General features: G+C 38.7%; 1 protein-coding gene and 1 long non-coding RNA gene across 2 annotated transcripts in view; one reads left to right on the top strand and one right to left on the bottom strand.

The window, feature by feature from the left end:
• PHACTR3 (phosphatase and actin regulator 3) overlaps positions 1 to 21,565 on the bottom strand; it is a 118,012-nt gene that overhangs the window by 63,993 nt on the left and 32,454 nt on the right. The window lies entirely within an intron of this gene.
• The window catches only part of LOC142064214 (uncharacterized), a 118,878-nt gene that overhangs the window by 59,289 nt on the left and 38,024 nt on the right, over positions 1 to 21,565 (top strand). The window lies entirely within an intron of this gene.

The following is a 21,565-nucleotide window of genomic DNA, read 5'->3' on the forward strand; positions in this document are numbered from 1 at the left end:
AAAATGTTCCTTTGTGAAGTTGACATATCACCTAACAACATTACCACCATATGAGCCAAGGTGCAAAGAAATTAATTGGGAACCTTTCACGCTTTTGGATCATTGTGTCAAGTCCCAGTAACACTTCTTGTGATTTCCAATGCACAGTGTGACATTAGCAATTCATTAACAAAATAAGTTTTTCAGTGTTTGTGTAAAGGAACCCTCAACAAGGTTTATCTGGATAAGAAAGAACTAAATAACAGTAAGAAAATTAGGCTAATGAAGGATTGCTGTATAATCACAATTCAGTTACCCGAGCCTGTACAATATCTTCTTTCGAGGGGGGAAACTTGACATTTGCATGCCTCTCACCCAGAGAGAGCTTACTTAGGCACCAGACAGAGCAGCATCTCCTGGCATTCACAACAAACCTACTCAAATGAAGTCAAACGAGCAGTACCTCTGCAGAGGGCCAAGAGCCAGCCTGTGCACCAGGCCTTGTCCACCTTGCATCTACCTGCCTACCACACAGGTGTTACAAATTCCCAGGACTGGGCAGTTGCCCCAGGCCTCCTGGATGTGGCTCTGTGGAACAAAGGGAGGCCAAGCCCAGGAAGTACAGGGATGGCTTGAATTAGGCTTTCCATGCACTCATAGTAAAGTTGTCTGCAGTGCAGGACCACTGTTTCACCACCTGCAGCTGTTTAATTAGCTGTAGCCTTGCTGCAAACCTGTTGAAAGGATGTTTTTTTATAGCTACCTCAGGGAGTCTGCAGACTGAAACACACCCTGTGCTGTCTCCAAGAGGCACCTTCAAATCCATTTCACTGCAGCTTATCCCTGATAGCAGTTACATTTAGAGGGGCACGTAACACCCAGGGAAGTCGTCAGTGTAAGAGCACCATGCTTGCTAACAGGGAACTATTCATTGCTTTTTTCTGGGATACATGTCTCAGAATTGACCTGTTCAGAGTTTCTTCTGTTTATGGGAGTCTATGTCTGTCAGACATACAATCAATTCTCACTTTATATCCATCCCAAACTTGTATATTAGAGAAATAACCAAATCCTCACGTTATATGCACTTTTATGCCCTTGTAATTTAATGCCTAATTTCCTTCTTCCCTTGAATGCACCGCAGCTCTCTGTTGGTGCTTTGTCACTGCTCAATGCCACTACTGCAGATAGAAAACTTCATTTTGCTTAGTGAAATGCAAGAGCATCTGCCTTTTTTTCTTTTCTTTATCACTCCTGCTGCTTTGCACTTTCACTTTCCTTACAGCCATTGGCAACAAATATGCATTAGTCAACAGTCTCTGGTGCATACTCCAGGCCTGCTATACAGAAGAGGACAGAGATTTGGAAGAAGAAATACTTAGACAACAAAAATATTACATAAGTGAGAACAGCGACAGAGAAAGGTAGACAGCAAACAGGCACAGGGACTGAATTCAACTTTTGTCTAAAGGTTATGTACCCAATTTGGCTCCTTGTAAAACTGTTATAAAGCTGCCAGTTATTTCTGCATTTGGTTGGTATGTAAATTCTGATGAAACCCTTCTTAGGAGGTCATATCACCTGAATGAATGGTTAAATACTTTCTAGAGGGGGTTTGGTTTGCTGCACATAACATTCTGTAAATATGAGACACGTAGGGAGCTCTGAGGGGGGTATAGATTTGAAAAGATTGATTTGTCCCACTGTCTACTGGTATTTTCCAACGAGGCAATTATACTAAATACTCAGCAGACCGCAAAAAGCAGCAAGGTGCCGCAAATAATCTGTTGTCCTCAGCATACTTGAAGAGACACACACATATGTGCATACGCACCGAGCAGAAGGCCAGACAGTACAAAGTCTCCATGGGCAATGGCACTCCTTACCTGTTAAATCTTGTGTTAGAGTTAACATTACTTGCTCCTTACCGTGGCACTATCTCAAGGCTCAGATAAGGGCTTTAAAGCACTGATCTAACAAAACATGCTTAACTACAGAGATATGAGTATCTTTAAAAATTGATGAGTCCCTGGAAGGTCCATACTCCAAAAATCGAGATTCTGCTTACAAATAGATGGGCTCTGAGTAACAATCTTTAAAGTGCTAATAGAGCAATATGAGTTCTAAAATGAAATTCTTTACTGATTGAGGGCCAAGAGAAATAATTGCCTACCAAATTTACTGTAGTGATTATCACTGTTTGTTTGAAACAAGACCACAATCTATTCCTAATGGGAATGATGGGATCTTCAGGGCAAGGAACGAGCATGGAAATTACTCAAAATCCGTAAAGCTGTCTCCTCTGAAGTTCTTGGAATGACTCCATTCCAAAATGTTTTCTTCTTGTATTATAGGAGCTAGGAAAAATGAACTTCTGAGTTGTAATCCTTGCCCTGTGTAAGAAATAGAAGAATAGAGAGAAAATGTCCCACATGGCAACAACAAAATGAGAATATGGCTGGAGAACAACGATTTCTGTCCATTAACTCTCTGTGTCGCCCAGCAGCCAAGCAGGGAGAACAACTATCAAAGTAACTGCTATTCCTTTTGCTAACATAATGTATTGGCTGTGTCTACATTAGCAAGTGATGCAGCCCATTAGAAGTGGGTCTGTGAACAGCTGCTGCTGAGGACTTGACATCTTCTGGTGTGCATTTGTTAAGTAGCGTGATCTTGTGACTCTAACTTGACAGAGAACAACCTCCTTCCTTGCAAAGTGCAAAGGAAACAAGATGCTTCTTTAAAGCAAAAATGTCAACCAAACTAAACAACCATCCTTCCAAAAGTGAACTAAGAATTCCTGTATTTTCTTTCCAGAGGACGGATAAAGATCATTATTTCTCTTACTAAATTACAAAATTCAAAAGTCCCTAAACACACATCCAAATTCCTGTGAGTTTTTGGTACAGAAAGACACTGTCATCAAGACTTTGTCTCTTAAATTTCTGGTAAAGTAAAAATTCCCTTGTATTTTGTTTTAGCCCATACTACAGCTATCTGAAAGGTCCATTTGCTACACTTGTCTGTTACGTATCTCTGTGTCCAGAACTTCTAGAGCCATTCAGCAAGACATTTTAGCATCAATGAAATTGCTATGCATAAATTAACAAAATAGGTATAATGATAATTTCAAAGTTGCTAGAATGATGCTATGGTTGTGACAGAAAAAGCAAATTTACTCTATTGCACAGGTGGATGAGTTTCTTTTAGCTTGTTCTTTTCTAAGGTTTATAGTGCACTCAATTTAGTGGAGAAAGGGCTTTGCATTTAACCAGACTTCTACTGATTTCATTAATTGGAGTGAGTCTTTATGCAGTTCAGTGCAAGAACTGAGATTTGTATTCATTTTTTACTTCATAAAACATTCTTTCCACACAAATGAGACAACTGTTGCTAAAAACAAGTCAGAAAAGCATCATAATAATTTCTTTAAATGGTTACATTTGAAAGAAGGAGAAAGAAATGTCTTAAATACCATTTTAATATTCATGTTCTTTTCAAGTAGAAACTTTGTGGGCTAGTTAGGTTGTACTGCTTACAACTGCAAAGGTCACATAATAAACCTCAACAATATGTTTGCAGATGGTTACTATCTCTAGAAGTATTAGGCAATAGTATGTAGAAGTGTGATGTTTAATGACTACAGTGCTTACACCATCTTGGAAAGAACTATCTAAAGCTGAAATAAACAGAGGAGGTAGGAGGTAGCATAGAAACATATTCAAAGCAGGTACAAAGAATGCCATGAGCAAAACTAAAATGTAAATGATAACTGCTGAGAAATGGCTTTTTTGATATTTTAAAAGTCTACAAGCAGCATTTGCATTTAAAAGTCTGTAGAAGCGTTGGTAAAGGTTCCCCACATCTGCCTGTAAGTGCCTGGAAGGTTTCCATAAGTGTCACTATGTGGCTAATGCATCTGGCATTGTCCTGCTCACCCTAGATCAGCCTGCAGATGAAACAGGAGAAGCTGTAGCAACTCTGAATTGCACAAGATTTTCCTACTAATAAATTTTCCCATGGCTTTGTCAAGGCAACTAAGTGGTTGGGGCCAGCATGGTGAATGTGGAGCAGCTTCAATCTGCCTTGGTATAACCAACTCTCTGTACCATGTTTCACATACATACGTACATACAGAGGTTGCTCATCAAAATCCTATTCTGTTCATTTTATCTGAACCGGTAATACTGCCCCAGTTGTACATTTACAGACTTAATTTATAAAGTAATGGTGTAAAAAAAAATTATGAGAGTCTATAATATTGCAAAGTGTCTAGGGAGCACATGATTCCACTTCTATTCTGCTGGTCAGTGCTTATGCAAAAGAACAAAAAATAACTACCCTTTTCAAAATTAAAAGCATGTCAGGAGGCTCTGTCTTTGTGGAGACAAGTTTTGTTAATTTTACTGGCAACAGGTTTTTAATTCACATGTTCTTTTAAAACTGACAATCCCAGATAGTTCTTTGGTCTCGAGCTCTCAATTTTCATTTGGGTCATATTTTTGAGAAGGAATCATCTAATGAATGTTTTTCTAACTTTTGCCTTTCAGCAAGAGTATTTGGAATTTTTCCTCTTGTTGCCTTCTCTTTTTTTTTTTTTTTATTATTTTTACGCAAAATGGTTAACCAGATTGTGACAAAACTTTCATTTTAAAACCATCATAGAATATGAACTGAATTTCTATTTCAGTGCATGAGGTTTTTATTAAACAAGTAAATAATAGTCATGTTCGTTTCAACCATATCCTGGGCCTGTTTTTATAAATCACACAAAGACCAAACAGCATGGAAGGAAAAGCAGCATGGAATATTTTTACCCTGTCTGACCTAAATTTATGTATTTTTTAGTTCTTCCAAGAGAAAGAGAAGTGGAATAATTACTCCCTCTTCTCAGTTTCTTTTCAGCTTTCATATTTTAACTGTGTTCTCAGCTGCTTGCATGAGTCATGGAGAGCTGGAAACACGACACCCCCCCCAGTATTATAATAACAGCTTCCTCCTGAGGAGGCCTATGTGTGTTTTGGGTTATACCACTAAAAAGCCACAAAAATCTCCTGGAACCTTCTTTATGCCAGAAACATATATGGGAGCTAATAGAAGTATCTTTAGCTGCAAAAACTGATTACTTATGTATGTAATGAAAATGAAGATATTTAAAGATTTCCATATCACACTGTCTTGGAATTTATGCTATTGTTCTTCAGCATTTGCAGAGATTTCAGACTGCTGTTGACTTTGTACGTTGTTTTGTGTAATGACGGTATTGAATTTCACTGGTCTAGGCATAATTTGGATTTGATCCTGTGATGTTCCAAGAAGCTCTAAAACCCACAGGCTTTTATGAGAACTGGAAGGGCGTTCAGTGCTTGCCAGGCAGATCCGTGCTATTCCAAGTGAACATGTTCATCTTTGTGTGCTCCATCCTATACAGTGTAAGGTATATCCAAACTACATCTCTGTTTGAAGCTATCTATAATATTATATTTAGAAACAATAGAGGAAGCTCATGGCAGAAAACCATTCTTCATTCTGAAATCTCATAACTTTGTTTAGAATAAGCCAGATCCCTTTTTTTTTTGACTCATGTCTAGACTCAGCAGAGTATGTGAACCCAGGTCAAGGATCTTGTGCAGTAAGAGAGGAAAAAGAAAGAAAGGTCAGCTTACTCAAGCATAAGCCAAATTCACTGGCAGGTCAAAGGGATTAATGTACCAAATGTAACAGTAAAAAATGTTTGAAACACATTAACAGAGAATATTGGTATCAAATGTGCCTGTCAGCTCTACTGCATTTATAGGCACATATTATTATGCCTTATACTGCCCTGTTTCATCATGTTAGCTTGAGCTTATCTGCCTCTAACATACAGCTTCAGTCCTAAATTCCTGAGCATAGGGTCAGACAAGGAGTCTGTCATGCTGAAATTACATCTCCCCATCAGAGACTATTCCCTTGCTCACTGGGCTGTCCTTCCTCTTCTCTATATGCATTCTGCTTTTACACCCAACTCTGGTTTTTGCTAGCATTTCAGCATTTGTACAGATCTGACTACTTATCCTGCAGGCAGCCTCCTCTTCCTGCTCAGTACAGTTTACTGATCCTCTGGACAATAGCAGTCTGACTTTAATCAAGACTATGCAGGAAAAGCCTTTCTTCTCAGAGAAAGCTTTTAGACATTACAAGTATTCAGGATTGGTTTACCACATTGGGTAATGAAGCAGAGCTAAAAATACCATATGTTCCTTTGACATTGCCCATTCATTACAATAAATTACTGAAATTTCTGTGACTGGAGAACAAAACATGTTTTATGTTTTTGCTTTTAAGTGAAGCTGTGTATAAAGCTCTTTGCCACTTGGAATATCCTCTTAGTGTTTTACATGAGGATAACAAAGTTTATTTGGAAAATGCGTAGAAGCCTACGGCTTGTTTTCCTCTCATTTTCTTAAATGAATGAGGAGAGATCTTAGAATGTGAGATCACGGAAGCGTAACTGGCCAAATTTTCTCCGTTATGAGAAAAATATAGTGAGGAAATCTGTCGAGACTGCCCTTCAGAACATCACCTCTTATTGGCAATTCGCTGCACTAGAGAAGCAGAAGTCCTTTCAATCATCTTCAAGCTTCCTATGCAATCTGTGCAAGTCTGTTTCAACAACTGAGATAAGATTATCAACGCAAGAGAAAGAACTGACACATAGGACCAGATTGTTTGAAGATGTTTATTTTAAGTCATTTCACATAGTTACATTCACTATTTTAGTTTTTTGAACTCAGAGATATTTTTTTTTCCTCCAGTAATTAAAAGTCTGAAGGCAGACACTCTTGCCTGCACAATAAAAGAACTTACAGTATTTTTAAAAAGTATTTTAAAAAGCCCATAAAAAACTCAGCTAATTTCTTCCTTTCAAGTGCTGAAATGATCTAATGCTATTAATAGAAGATTATTTCTCTGTGGAAAATTTATTCTTCTATTTAAAGCTACTGGGGAAAAGCTTGAAAGAACAAAAATTGTCATTCTGACATCTGGCTATCGGTATAGCCTTTGGATAGTGAGTTCAGATAGTGGCTCTAAAATAAATACACTTCTTTGGAAATAAGGCAGAATGATTGGCGAGACATCCTTTCTCCACACAGTTGCATGTGGTGGCTGCATACTTGCTAGAAGCCCACCCAGCTTGTCCCTTAGTGCTGAGGGAAGCAAATTTGAGGGTATCAGACTGACAGCACTGAAAAACACAGATTGCTTTTCATGCACAGAAATAGGCACAGCTCATGAAGCAGCATAACTTCCCTGTGCTGCTGATCAGCAAAGCCTGACCCTGACCTAAATGGCCCATGATTAGCAGAGCAGGTGTGAGTCTGTCCCCGTGATCTTCCTGCAGAGGTATGAAATTGATACTGGCTGTGATGACATTTTGTGTGGGCACAGGACTAAGAATTCCTGTCACAATAAATCAGCAAACAGAATACCTCCCCAGGATTTTAAGGAGGACATTTTATACCAAATAGCTCATATCCTGCTTCCAGGCACCTGATCTATTAGGCTTTACTTCTTTGACATGTGCTGGTGCTCGGTGATTTTGTTCACATGTTGACCACACGGCCCAGGTGCCGTGCTAGAAATTTACTCTGAAGTTATGGGAGTTACGTGTCTTGAGCATTCCTGGTGGGATCACTAGGAGATCATATTTGCAAAAACACATGGATATGTTACCCAAAACACGCGATTCACAATAAAACCACTAAAACCAGAACAGATTGCATAAAGCTGAAAATAAAATATATCTTATGATTTTGTTCTTTCTTTTGTTTAATAAGGAAATGGAAATGAGATATTTGTAAAATGTACAGCGAAGTATTGTGCTAGAGATGTCTGAGTAACCAAAACTAGCCAGGGTGCTTAAATATCACTGCAGCATTTGTATAGCTGTAAGCTCTAAAATGGAGAGCTAAACCATACTGTCAGTAGCAGGGTGCTGGATGGAAAGAGTTATCAGTTTCCATGATATATGCATGGCATTGAATTAGATACAGCAGCTCAGATTCTCTAACACAGCTTCTTTTCCACACTGTAGAGAAACCCTTAGAAGATACAGACCCGAAAAAGCAGGCCTTGGTTTACAAAGTCTTGGGCTGGTATCCAATAAATATAGTTTTAGCCCCAATGACACAAAGTGCAAATCCAGTAGAAATTCATTCTTCCCTCTCAAATGTGTTAAAAAAATGTTGATCAATCATCTTTGTTCCTGCAAGCTTGTTGCTGGATCAGGTATCATTTGCCTGCGCCACTTGTGCTTTATGCCATAGCAAGCATTGTCTGTCTTCCCACAGTTGGCATCAATCTGGCACAAAAGCACAGAGCTGGCATAAACTCTGTATCACAGCTCTGGCTGATTTGACAGACATATGATCATTTGCCCATGCCTGATCTGGATGAAACTTGTACTGCTGTTAAAAACAATCGTGCACAGATCTGGTGTTAACATCAGCCTCTCATACAACAGCAGAGCCAGTCGGTGCCAGAAGGTGATGTAGAACTATTAGAACATCTCCACCTGCTGCCCCAGCACAGAGGTCTGGGTGGCAAGAAGCAAAATGAGACGTCACATGGTGGCTCTAGCCTCTGCACAGATCACTTCCTCTCAGTGACCTCAACTTTCAACAGCCACTTACGTGCTACACAAACAGCAAGGAGAGTATTTTTGCAGGGCGTGAGCCTGTGCTCTGCAGCTGCATCCAGCAAGGCAGCAGGGTGTTAGAGGAGAGCCCAATTTTCAGGGCAAAATAGACCACCCTCTTCCTCATGTTTGCTTTTCTTTGGTTATGGCTTTGAACTTCAAATGCACGCATGCCCTGCCCTCCCCAAATTCAGTAGATATTCTATAGTGTGTCTGTGTCTAACGAGTATATTTATACAGTATGTATGTATACATGCAATATTATACATTATATTACTTAATTACATTCAAAAAATCTGCAACAAAATTAAGAAGTCTGCTGGTAATACGGATTTGATTATAAAACAGCTACTTCTCATGTAGGTCAGACCAAGAGAGGGTTTGGGAGCTTGATTTTAGGGTGGCATAGTCAGCATCAGAGATATTCTAAATCCAACTAAGCTACTTAGTAGAACCCAGTCTAGCAGAACCCACTGCAAAGTTTGACTAACTCAGCTGTGCTGTTTCTAACCCACTCTCAATAATGCACATAATTTGTCCTAGTAGCAGGTATGATGACTTTCAAATAAAACAAGATAAGGAACAAGTTAGAAGTTAAATTTTGGCATCTAGTAGAGTGCTGTCTTGAATGCTCATATTTATAACACCTGAGTGCCTAAATGCTCTCCTCACCTTTCCAGGTATTTTTTCCCATGCTTTTTTCCTCTGATTTTTGTTTCCTCTCCCCCGCGCCCCCTCCTGGGGTTGGCAGAAGGGCAGTGCTACTTCGTATTTCATCAACATTAAAAGTGAAAAGCTTTGACAGTTAAGCACCTCCCAAGCTAAAACTGGCAACGTCAGCTGAAAAAAAACCAAAAATTGTTCCTGCTTCAAACTGCAAACTTTTCTTATTTGTTGAAAATGTTCCAGGGTGGCTGCAGGGTACACCGAGCCTGCCTAAAGGCAGGTTTAATTTATGTTTTGACCATTTAAGAAGGAAAACATCTCTCTTCCTCCATGATGCACTTTGGCACTCAGCAAATAAACTTTACCATGGCAACTGTAAAGCCACTTGAGACATACAAACTCTTCAGCAAAGTGGTCCTCGGCATCTTGTTCTACAAACTAGCCTGGAGAGCCTATAGTCATTAAAAATGATAAAAACCCCACATGAAATAGCTTAGTATCATGTATTATTATAACATTTTCCAATTTTTAGGTTAATATAACAACCGAGACTTACATAATACTCTTTTGTAAGTATACACCCAAGTGCTTTACAAAGGAGGAAAGCTAAAACACAACGTCTAGAGTGACATGTCTCACGTTGAACCAGTGCTGGAAAGAGAACCTTCACCGCCGAATATTGGTCCTGCACTCTGCTTTTTAGCTTCTTTAGCTAAATCCTGCAACCCAGCAAATTCTGACTGCAGTCAAAGGCCAAGGAAGTTCCACAGAGTTGCTCAGTGGCATGATATATCTTATCTTGCTATAAACATGACAGAATTCTGAAGCTGTGAGGTCAGTGCTGTCTGGGGTGAGTGCAAGCTGAAGGTGCATGAATAGATAATGTCCCTGTTTTCCCAAACAGACCTGAATGGTGTGTGGAGTGACTGCACTGACAGTTGCAGAAAAATATTTTCAATGGTTGTAGTGTGCAGCTGTACATGAAGTATGTGCATATTTAGACCTAATTTGATATAGAGTTGCCACAGCTGTAGGTATGAATCATATAATGGCTGGCCAGTTCTGGCTACGTACATGTAACCACTCAGTTACACAAGCCAAACCAAGGATTGCCAATATACACCTTTTTGCAGATTCGTTTAATCATTTCTCTTTGACATTGTGGCCTTAGATTCAATGCAAACAGAAGGACAACTTCACAGTTCTCACAATTTGCAGAATGAGACCTTGCTATACAAGCATAATTTCTTGCCATGATTTTTCTCAAAATAGATTAATCTTTGTAGAAAATGAGAGCAGAGGCTAATGAAGGTTGAGGCACAGATGGGATAGCACCAGTAGTTACTTCATACAAACACAGCAAAGTAATATTTTCTAGCATGACATTTAATAAAATCAAGGCATACTGACATGCACAGCTACAGGGGAATTTATTCTGAAGTCAAACATGATGCTGCCTGGCTGTCTTCGGTGGAAATACATGACACATGGTCTATCTCATCTCACCTTCTTCCATTTAATCACACTGTTAATGAGCAGAAACATAAAAAGTAAACAGTTCCTTTCTCCTTTACAATAACACTAATTTTCTTTCTACATTTTTAATTTGTAAAACCAGAGTTCATTTTTAGACCCCTGTTCAATATTTCATTCAAAGAATCCACAAGCATCTTCCAAATGCTTTTTTGAAGCTTCAGCAGTGTTCATTCATGTACTGATAAGCAATACAAATTTCCTGGGATTTTCTTCCCTCTCAAACAGGGTTCTGTCTTTCAGGGCAGGGGGAAGGGTTGTTTCTTGGTTTGCTTATGAATCCAGCTCCATTCCCAATTGAGAGGAAACTAAAAGCTATGTGGACCAGAATACAGCTGCACTCTGGGTAATTTATATATTAGCCCCTCATTTACAGATGGTCCCTAAAACCTAAATGTTATTCAGGGATTTTGTTGCTTTCTATCATTAATTTTGAATAGTGAATAATGAACTATGAAAAAAAGTAGCCTAGTGGGAAAAGCATCTAACTGTGTTTTAATAGTTATGGAATGACAGATATATGTTTGCACCCTGATATATGTGCAAATAACAGTAGCTGGCATTCGTAATGGCATTTGGTAAGTAGCCACGCTATTGTATGCTTGGAAGAAAATAATCTGGCGTGTCTTTTGGCATAAATTGCCTTCTGAATAATCACAGAGTGCATACCCACAGTAAACACCTGTACTAAAGAAGGCCAAACCCAGTTTCTTCACCTCAAACTATTTAAAATCATGAGTCAGAGATCCAGAATCACAAGATTGATTTACTTTAAATTTTATTTTGCCTTTAAGGACTCTCTAGCTTAATGGCTGCTGCCTCATTTCTTGTCTGCAGCCAGGAAGATTAAAAAAATGTTCAGCTTTTTACATGAAAACTCAAGATTCTTCGCATCTTCCCAATTCTGGAATTTTATAATCCCAAATTCCAAATGGGATACTCACTATAAAATTACACTAGTTCACAGCTCTGCACATCCAAAGGTGTTTTACCTATGCTATCAGTTCATTGCAGGCAGCAGAAGCTAGAGCTGGAGAAAATATTCTAGATAAAATTTTTCAGTGACACCTTTGAGTTGAAAAGTAGCCTTACCCTCCACCAGCAAAAAACCTCTGATTAATATCTTTGTTATGAAACTGTTTCGACTTCCTTCAGTTTAACAAAGTATGAAATGTTGAACATTTCCTTCAAACAGAAATTTTAAAAATACTTTTTCAGAACTGCCAGCATAGTAAAATATCAGTTATTCATACAGCCCCAAGGATCTCTGGATTTGCACATTGTTGCAGTTGTTGTCTCATTTTATTCATTATGATTGTGTTTTACTGTGCTAATCTCTCTGGAGTATAGCAATTCTTGCCTTCCAGATGATTGTTAAATGCTGTTTGAAAGGGAATTATCACCTATCTTCCATCTTCCTGAGAGGAATAAGAAAAACTGGGAAAAGCTGTTGTTATCTGGGGTAATGGGACAGCTGGGAGGGTCCTGCTGTTCTTCTCTGCTTTGCGCAGCCATTTATAAGTGACTTCCAGTGGCAGTGCAGGTGTTACATGCCAGTTAGAGTCTACAAAGGGAACTGTGAATATGTCTATTCATATGTATATGAATATACACAAATAGGCCCAGTCCTATTTCTCTGGCACTGAAAATGAGGAAGAAGGCTTTGGGCTTGCTGACATAGGGAGGGAGAGTCCGTTGCCTGTATTACTATTGCTAGGTGTCGGAAATGTAACATTGTCTTGAATATTGCCTCCTTCCCATCCATTTTTTTTCAGTGGGAGAGGAGCAAGACAAAAGGAGAAAATTCTGGGATCTCCTTGGCTGTCTGGGTTTTGAACCATTATGGTGCCTGTGGATCAAATTGCAATGCTTATTCTCTAGAAGTGAAAATGAGAAATTTGCATTCTTCAAGTTTCTGATACTGGAATATATTCGTTCATCTTCCAAAGCGCTGCCCAGGTAGTATGGTGCTTGGTGATCATGCCCAGATAATCTTGCAGTAGACTGAGATCTACCTTTAGACAAAAATTTAGTACTGCAAAAATAACATTAGGGTCTGGTAGTTCAGTTTTCTGTGAGTGACAGAGCTTATTTCTTCTTGAAGAACATTGGTATTAATAGATTTTGGAAACAGACAATAGAAATTAATTAATTTTCTGGCCCACATGGTTATTCAGGAGAACTTGGTAAAGTGAGTCATAAAGGCTCAAAACCCCATGGTTTAATTTAAGTTACATGACTTCTAAGCAAATCTCAAGATTTTCTGGGGAGGGAGGTGAACTTTCTGCAGAAAGAATTAAAGAACAGGGAAGAACTGGGGAAGTAAATCTGAAGGGCTTTGGTGCACAAAATCTGGAGAAAGCAGCACAAGCAGTCTCAAGGGAAGAGGGGATGGCAGTGACCCAGGCTTTGTATTTGAATCCTGTCCTTAGTTTTAGTTTTAAAGTAATACTTGGCAGCAAAGTTATAAATACATAGATCAACTAGAAGCTGAAGGTTTAGAAGGGGCTGCCCGCCTTAAATATTACAGGTAAACTTCAGGTTAGTCACATGTGACATTTTCCTTTCAACCACTGTGAAACAGGCGAAGCTGAGCATTTGTTGTGCCACTAACAAGTTACGGGATATTTAAACAAATCATCAGGTCAGGTTTCTACTATTTCATTACATTACTTTTGAAACTGACTCTGATTTTATATTGTAGGCCTATATATTCCCTGAAATACATTCCTCTGCGTATGTGGAGCATGAAAAATTAATTCCATTAACAGGTATTCTTTAACTGCATCTCTAGAGTTCAGTGAGCCTGAATTACACCGCATTTTCCAGTATCTTTCTAATTTTGTATGTTCTAGATAAAAACCAGTTTCCTTTAGAAATCATTGCCCTCTTCTGTATAATGGCAACAAGAGAGGAAGAGGATATTGAAAAGTTCCTCATCAGCATAAATAAATGAAAATCCTCACTTCATAGAAGCCAAGAGGAATGAAGCTGCTGTTAAATGTTTTAAAAGGAACCTAGAGGCAAAGATGACCAAAATGAAGCTCCCCAGTCCAAATACATTAGCAACTCTCTCCACACTTGTATTTTTGAATGTCAGATAATCTATTAAAACTGAAACATCTTTGAAGGTAGTGTGGCTGAAGAAGGGATTGTGATGCAATCTATTTAAATAATGGGAGATCACATTTGCAGTTCTGTATTTGGAGGTTAAAAATTCAGCTGTTAATAAGGCCAATCTCGTATTTCTACCACAACTGTCTCTACTCCAACTCCTTTTCTTTTTGTCATCTCTTTCTATATTTGCCTGATCATGCCTAACTTTGCAAAGGTTTCAAAGGTTTGCAAAAATTTCACAGCAGTGATCCTGTGTCATCCAGCAAGGGAGATCTATGTACACTGTTTATAAACTTACACAGTTCTACTTGCTGTATAATAGAAAATTCATGTTTAATTAGATATTTTTGTTTTTTCATTATCTGTCTTGCATGCATAATCATCATAACTGTGCCCATGGGTAGATTTACAGCTGTATATATAAACTGGACTGAGGCATCTGCTTGCAGATCTTCTCTGTAAATCTGGAGCTGGATATGTAAGAGCAAGTACATTACAGACAGCCTTGATAGGTATAATAAAGCATCACGTACACCTACATTGCAGAATGGAGAGAAAGAATTCCTCTACTCTGAAGGAACTCAGCTTAGGAGCTGAGTGATGCTGAGTAGAACGTGAGGGAGAGCCCTGGGCAAAAAGCAGGGAGGTGCTTCCAGGAGCTGCTGTGGCTCAAGGTACCTGGATCCCCTTTCTCAGAACTCAGTGGTTTTGCACTGCATAAGAGGCAGAAATGATGTGGTAAAACTGCCCTGACCTTTCATCAACTTCTCATCCTAGGAAATGCCAGCAGTAGCCCCCCTGACCTGCCTGGCTTAGCGGTGACTGGCTGGTTAGGTGGGGAACGGCTATGCTGCAGTTGTCACAAGCCATGTGCTTCCCCAGGCAGCAGAGTTATCCTATGGGTGGTGTTGCAAGCCAGAGAGTTCTTGTGGGAAGGCAAATCTCTAATGCAGGGTGCTGAAATCATAAGTGTGCAGCAGGGACCTGCGTAGAATGTACTGCCCTACCCACTCGTTCTGCTGGGTAATGTCAGGTTGTTCTCAGCTGATGTGCAGAGCCTCCCCTCGGGCTTTCGCTCTACTAACATTTATGGCTCATTATTTTATTAGGGAATTAACAGTTTTTTCTTTGCTGGATGCTGTTATACTATCAGGTTTGTGTTGTTCCTTTGGCTTGTGATAAGCAAAAGCTCTCTGACAAAGTCAGTCATCTTTCCAGCACATTTTGGGCTGGAAGCTGTTCTGTTTATGACAGTCCCCAATAACAGCTTGCAGCACCCTCACCCAGGTTGGGTCGCCTGCTGACCAGGTGAAAGGATTCTAACAACCCCCTTTTCACACTTCCCTTACTTGTCATTTCAAAGATGCATTATTTATTTGTAATGACATGTGGCAACATAGTTGCTAAATGCTTGGCAAAAATAATTGTGGTGTTGCTATGACTGAGAGTGGTTCATAGCAGAACTAGCTTTGGCAGATATATCAGGAAAAAAACGTTGCTAAGGGGCAGCTTACTTGTTTTTCAGTAAATCCTTACCAGGAAAGATTAATTATTCTTCTAACACATCCAGTGTTGCCAGCTCAGGATTCTACCCCAAGTTATTAAGGTATTTGTGCTTCAGTGTGGGATCTTTTCCCAGAAAATTATCCATAAATTGGACACTATTTAAATTTCTTGCCTAACTTTTCATACAGCCTGTCTGTGCGCATGGGCCAAGATATCCCCAACCTGGGAATACTGTTGATTTTTTTTTTAGTGAAGTCCTGCTACTGACTTGAGCAACCTGTTTTCTCCTTCTGGGCTTCATTTATCCTCTTTGAGTAAAAGGACACAAGTAATTTAATTTACTGTGAAAGGTATGACTACCATTTGCAATGTCCATTGGATTCTTAAGGTAATGGGTGGGTGTCTGCTTAATAGAGAGCACATTTCTGGCAGTTGTTTTGGCAGGAGGATGCCTTCCCTGTGACAGGAGCATTTAGCGCCATTTTAGGCAAAGAGAAACCTGGTGGCTTTAGAGTCATGCAGTGCTAGCGATCAAAAATGAGAAGGATGCTCCGAGTTTCTAATGTGATCCTGTTCTCCTCATTTGGTCAAATTTTAATTTCTGAATGCCAACCTTTTCCCTGCAGTATCTCCTTAACTTCCCTATTGACCATTCGTGGTATTATTTTAGGACAGCTTTATCCTGAGTTAAGGCCGTGTATTTCACCTGGGTTGAGGCATGTTGTAGGCATCTTACTTTTTGGACTGTGTATTTTAGGGTTTCCTTTTTTACCTAATCACCACATTCTTATGTAGTCCCACTTCTAGAAATTAAGTACCTGTATGTTGGATGCACTGGGGCTCCTGTCCCTCCACAATTGTGTTTTGGCTGTTACCCACTTAAACCCTTTTGAACTGAGTCCTCAGCGCCACTCAAGATGAAATTCAGAATGGTATCTTTTCTTGTGGGTTCTAAGATTAGCTGTTTGATGAAGCAGTCATTTACTGTGTCCAAAATTATTTATCCCTAGATCTTGTCCTGAAGAGGCAGTGACCCAGGATATATGAGGGGAGTTGAAATCTTCTATTATTGATACTTGCCTGTAACTTACAGCTTCTCCTTAAAACTTCAGCTCCTGAAGTCTTGCAAATTTTTTTCATTAAAAACTGAAATTTCCAGAGTCACATTTAAGTCTGTTTTGTTCACTCGACATATTTTTTCACTGAGACGGTTATGCAAATATTAACAACCTCTGTAAACAAGAAGAAACTGCACAGGAGAAATGCCTCCTTAACCTCATCCCTGAAGAGCCATTTGGAACAAATGGCTGTGTGCATAATACAGTTTTTTCTAATTAGCATCTCTGTCAATAAGCCACTTGGGTATATTTGATATGCTTTTATCTTAAGATTAAATTTACATTTGCTGCTAGGTAGCTCTGGATTCTTCATTCTTGTTTTAGATCTCTGTCATAACATTATTTTGTGATCACTACTTGCAGCAAGGCAGCTCCTATTTGTATACGGCTCAGGTTTATCTACAGTGATGGGCTCTACGATCATGCCAAAGAAGTATTTTTTTCACAACTTGCCTCTTAGAATTAGAAAATTACTGTTGTAAAAGTTGCAGAGCAGGGTTTGGGTTTTGTTTCTTTTTGGAGCTGTATAACTCCAAGGTATAAGCTGTAAAAACAGGCAAGAAAATAATTGATAAATAAAAGTGCCTTTCTGAAGAGATCAGAATTAAAATATTCCAAAAAAAAGGGGTTAGTCAAACTTTACAAGACAAGACTGAGGCACAGATTTTAATGATTTTTCCAAAGTTTTGCAGAACTGGATATGGACCAAACCCTTTCCTTGGTCCAGTATTCTAACCACAAAACTTTTTCCTACCGCAGAGAATTAAGCACTTTCAAAATCATTTTTCAAGGGCAGATTCACAATCAGTGTTATAAATTGTTACAGATCTTATTAAATCAGTTGATCTATTGTTACTTATATCAGCCGAGGATCTGCCACAGGACCTTGCAGTAAAAAATATGTAAGTAAAAAAATGCACCAAATGAAAGTGCTTTCATAAACATTAGAAATAGATAGTAAAAGGATTTCCTGTGTAATGAAAAATTCCATAAATTTCAAAATTTTAATGTTCAAATAGAACCTTTTTTTCCAATTCCTGGAAACAATGAGAAAATCTTCCCAGGTCACAATAGGAATTGTTGTCTAAATCAGATCAGTGATTCATTTAATTCAGTTAAAACATTTTCACTATTAGGTTCTTTACCAGCTGCTGTAGTGAAAAGGAAGTCTTTATTCTGAAGTCCAAAAAAGGGATGAAAAATGTCATACCATTGCAAAGTTACCTCTCGTAGACATGGCTTTTGGAGATTAGAGATAGAAAAAGCAAACCGCAACAATAAAGCAAAGTGACTGTTACAAATCAAACTGCAATCTATTTCAGTTCACCACACAGCCCTTTGGGATTTTCATACCTTATGTGCTTAATCAGATTTCTGAGGATGTCCATGCATTAAGAAAAACATTTCTGTTTCCCCAGGTTAGTAGATTTCTTCCTCCAAACAACCTTGTACTCCACTCTCTCTTTTTACCACAAAAGCCAGTTAAGTGTTTAGGTCAAAACCACAGAACAGGAAAATACTAAAGCAAAATTGGAAATCTTTTATCCACTCTCAGCTGAGATTTATTCACCTCTAACACTACAAGGAGAGTGAGGAAAAGCGTTCCAGTCACGCAAGTGAGAAGTTGCATTGGGTAGTTGTCACTGTGACAAGACCATGCTGAAGTAAATTCCATGATGTTACTCATATGAGGTCTACTATGAATTAACTTCTTTTCAACCCTCCAAAAACTACATAAATCACATTCTGTTACCTCAGGGTTGCTTTATAATTGCAAAATAGTGCCAGATTTCCAGCAGAAACAAGGGGTTGGTGGTGGAAAAGTATTTCCACACATTTGAGATCCATAAATTAATCAAGTATCATTTATCAACTCATAATTTCAATTATAATATTGCATTCATAGCATGTTCTTGTGGATAACATTTAATGCTTACAACATAGCCACTATAGATTATTATAGGTATCAGGATTGGTGCTACTAGGAATTACATGAAATAGACTCATTCTATTGACTAATACTATAAATCCAATGGCAAAACCCATATTGTTCATTTAAAGGGAGATTAAAATATTTTATCTAGGTTTACTGAAAAACGATGTTGCCCCCAAGAGCTACTGAAAGTCTCCTTAACCCTTTAATATGTATAATTTAACTTCTTTTTTAAAGGGTGGTCTTAACCTGGGTTATTGCAGTGCTACACTTCCCAACATTGCCTCAGAAACCATTCAGTGGGAAAAAATGAAGGTCAAGCGGCTGACTGCAGGATGCTGAACTACATGTGGGAATGGAAACAAATAGCTAAAAGCAGAACAACTTCTTGATTGGTTTTGCCTACAAAGTGTATGTCCTAAACTTTGTCCTGTGCTTAGATTTAAGAGAAGAAAAATTGTGCCTGGGAATGGTGAAGTGTAGGATTAGAAATACAAAGGAGAGAAAAATCTGGAGCCAAAATTTCAATAGAGACAAAACTCAGCTGGAGAAATTTAAATGGAAAGAAAAAAGTTAAACTCAAAGCACACGGTCATCCAGAGCCTCAGATGGAATCTGAGATGTGAGACCACTCTTTCTCTATTGGAAAATACCTGATGGGTGTTGGTAAACGTTTCATCTTCATTCCTGTCTGCTGGTTCAGTTCAGTTACCCTGCTACTCTCTGCAGTAGATCTACTGGCTGAAACACTGCTGGCGACAGTGATGTCGATCTGTGTGGCAGAAGGTCTGGGGCTGTTTTGATTTATATTCTGAGGTCACTACTAGAACCCATACATGCTTGGTATTGGCTGCATAATCTTAATGCAATATTCTATAGTCATTCACTGAGAAATTGTACGATGGCTTCGCTGCAGAAGTTGTGAATGGGTCAGGGAACTGTAGGAAAAGGTAGATGGAGAAGGCCTTGGAGAGCTAGGTTCCATCTCCTACCCCTGCCAGACTACTTGTGAGGGAAAGAAGTAATTTAAACATCTTGAAACTATGGTTGACATGCAAATCTTCAGGTAGGTAAGAATCCACAAGACAATTTAGTAGACATTATTCCCTAAGCATGTAACACTCTGCCTGATCAAATGGTTCTGGAAAATCATAGTGTCAAGTGAAGCGGTCAAAATTAGTATTTTTAAATCTCTCTCTGATGCTCTGCACACTCTCAGCTGTGTAAGGTGGACACACCAGCCCCACACTGCTTGGGGCTTTTGTGGAGCAGGTACTGTAGTGATAGGCACTATAAAAAAGGCTTCTGAATGTATTAATACTTCTGGCTTCATAGATTACTGGAGAAAAATGTGTGTGATCATGCACTCAAAGGCTGCATCATAATGCATATGCACAAGAAACCAAATGAAGGTTGCATAGGCAACCATAATTCTGTCATTTCTTAAGTTTTTAGTGCTTGCCTTTAAAATCTTAACAATGTGCTCTTAATATACTGCCTTTCCAGTATATAACATGTAATTATCTGAAATTACGTATGTGATGTTTTCTCAGTATCTGGAGAACATTTTGTTTTGTGCTTTAAAAGGATCCCGAAGAATAATCATTATTTAACTAAAACATCTTTGGCTTTCTTTTCACTTTGCTTTTGTGTGGAACTCACAGAACAGCTTTCCCCATACCACATGAATAATGTGTAGGAAGAGTGAGAGAGGAAGGGAATTGATGACTTTTTTTTTAAGTATGTGAATTTAATTTCACCAGGCACTTTATTTCAATCATAATGCACATCCAAATTCATTAAAAAAAAAAGAGATCTCCTCCTGAATGCTTCAGTATGTTGTTTTATACGTTATTGAAAACGTTCATAATTTGCAAAATAATACATTTCTTTTCAACTGATTTGTTCAGTTGTAGGTTGAAATCAATATACGTTAATGTCTTAAGTACTAGGTAGCTAAAAACATCCTGCATCTTCAAACTATACAGCAAAATACAATCATAGGCATGCTGGACAACTGTTAGATTACCTGACCAGATGTAAAAGTTTCATAAAAATAAACTTTCTTACACTCCTGGATGTTTTAGAGTAACTGTTTTTCTCAACAGTGCCAGGAGGAAAGAGACCAGCTATCCAACACACGTCTAAACTAAAAAGCATTGTGACACTTGCAGTGGGAAAAATTCCCTATTCCCTGCCTCCCCCCGCTTCTCTGCAACATAACTGGAGAAAGAAATCCCTCTCCTTACTGAAAAAGTGTACATATCAACACTGAAATGAAGCACGTGTAATGGACCGTTATGCAATTAATCTGCCAGCACCACCACTGATTCCTGGTTTTGAAGAATACATTCATGGTTATGACATGTATGATTTTCAGAGCACAACATATGAAAGAACAATCCTACTTTTTTCACCTTAAAGAGAGTCAATTGATTTTGTTTTTCTGCATTCCTAATGATCACAGAGATAAGACATTCTGGCACATCGTATCACAAGCAAAATGTCATAGGAGTCCTGCTTCCTTAACTTTAAAAGCTAGCTGCATAGCCTCAATATAGAATCTCAGAAATATTTAAAAAATGTCCAAAGCTTTAGAGTACATAATATCCACTCACCTCAGTTAAAACTCCAAGTAAATATGATAGATCAGTATAACAAGATAAGGCATCAGTAGCAGGAAGTACTTATCCATTTTTCTATTCATTTCTTCTATTCCTTGCTACTTACCTCAGAGTGCTGCTGTTGCTTGGAGCACACAGAATGCGGCAGCTCAAGCCAAGGAAGAAAACGGTTATTTCCTTTCACCCTCTGTTACTGTTCTCCCATGAAACTCCTTCACTTTTTTCTTTTCAAGTTGCATAGGAATACAAGGATGGACCCTTTGGGCTCTATCCAGGTCTGTTTATATTATGTAAAACAGATGAATGCATTTCCTATTTTAACCATGAAAATCATGTCTTCACTGACAGGCGCCTGGATCATTAATAGTATACTGTATGCAACTGCGAAAACCCACGTAATGCTCGGAAC

This window comes from Phalacrocorax aristotelis, chromosome 13 (genome assembly GCF_949628215.1).
Source record: "Phalacrocorax aristotelis chromosome 13, bGulAri2.1, whole genome shotgun sequence".
Classification (NCBI taxonomy): Eukaryota; Metazoa; Chordata; class Aves; order Suliformes; family Phalacrocoracidae; genus Phalacrocorax; species Phalacrocorax aristotelis.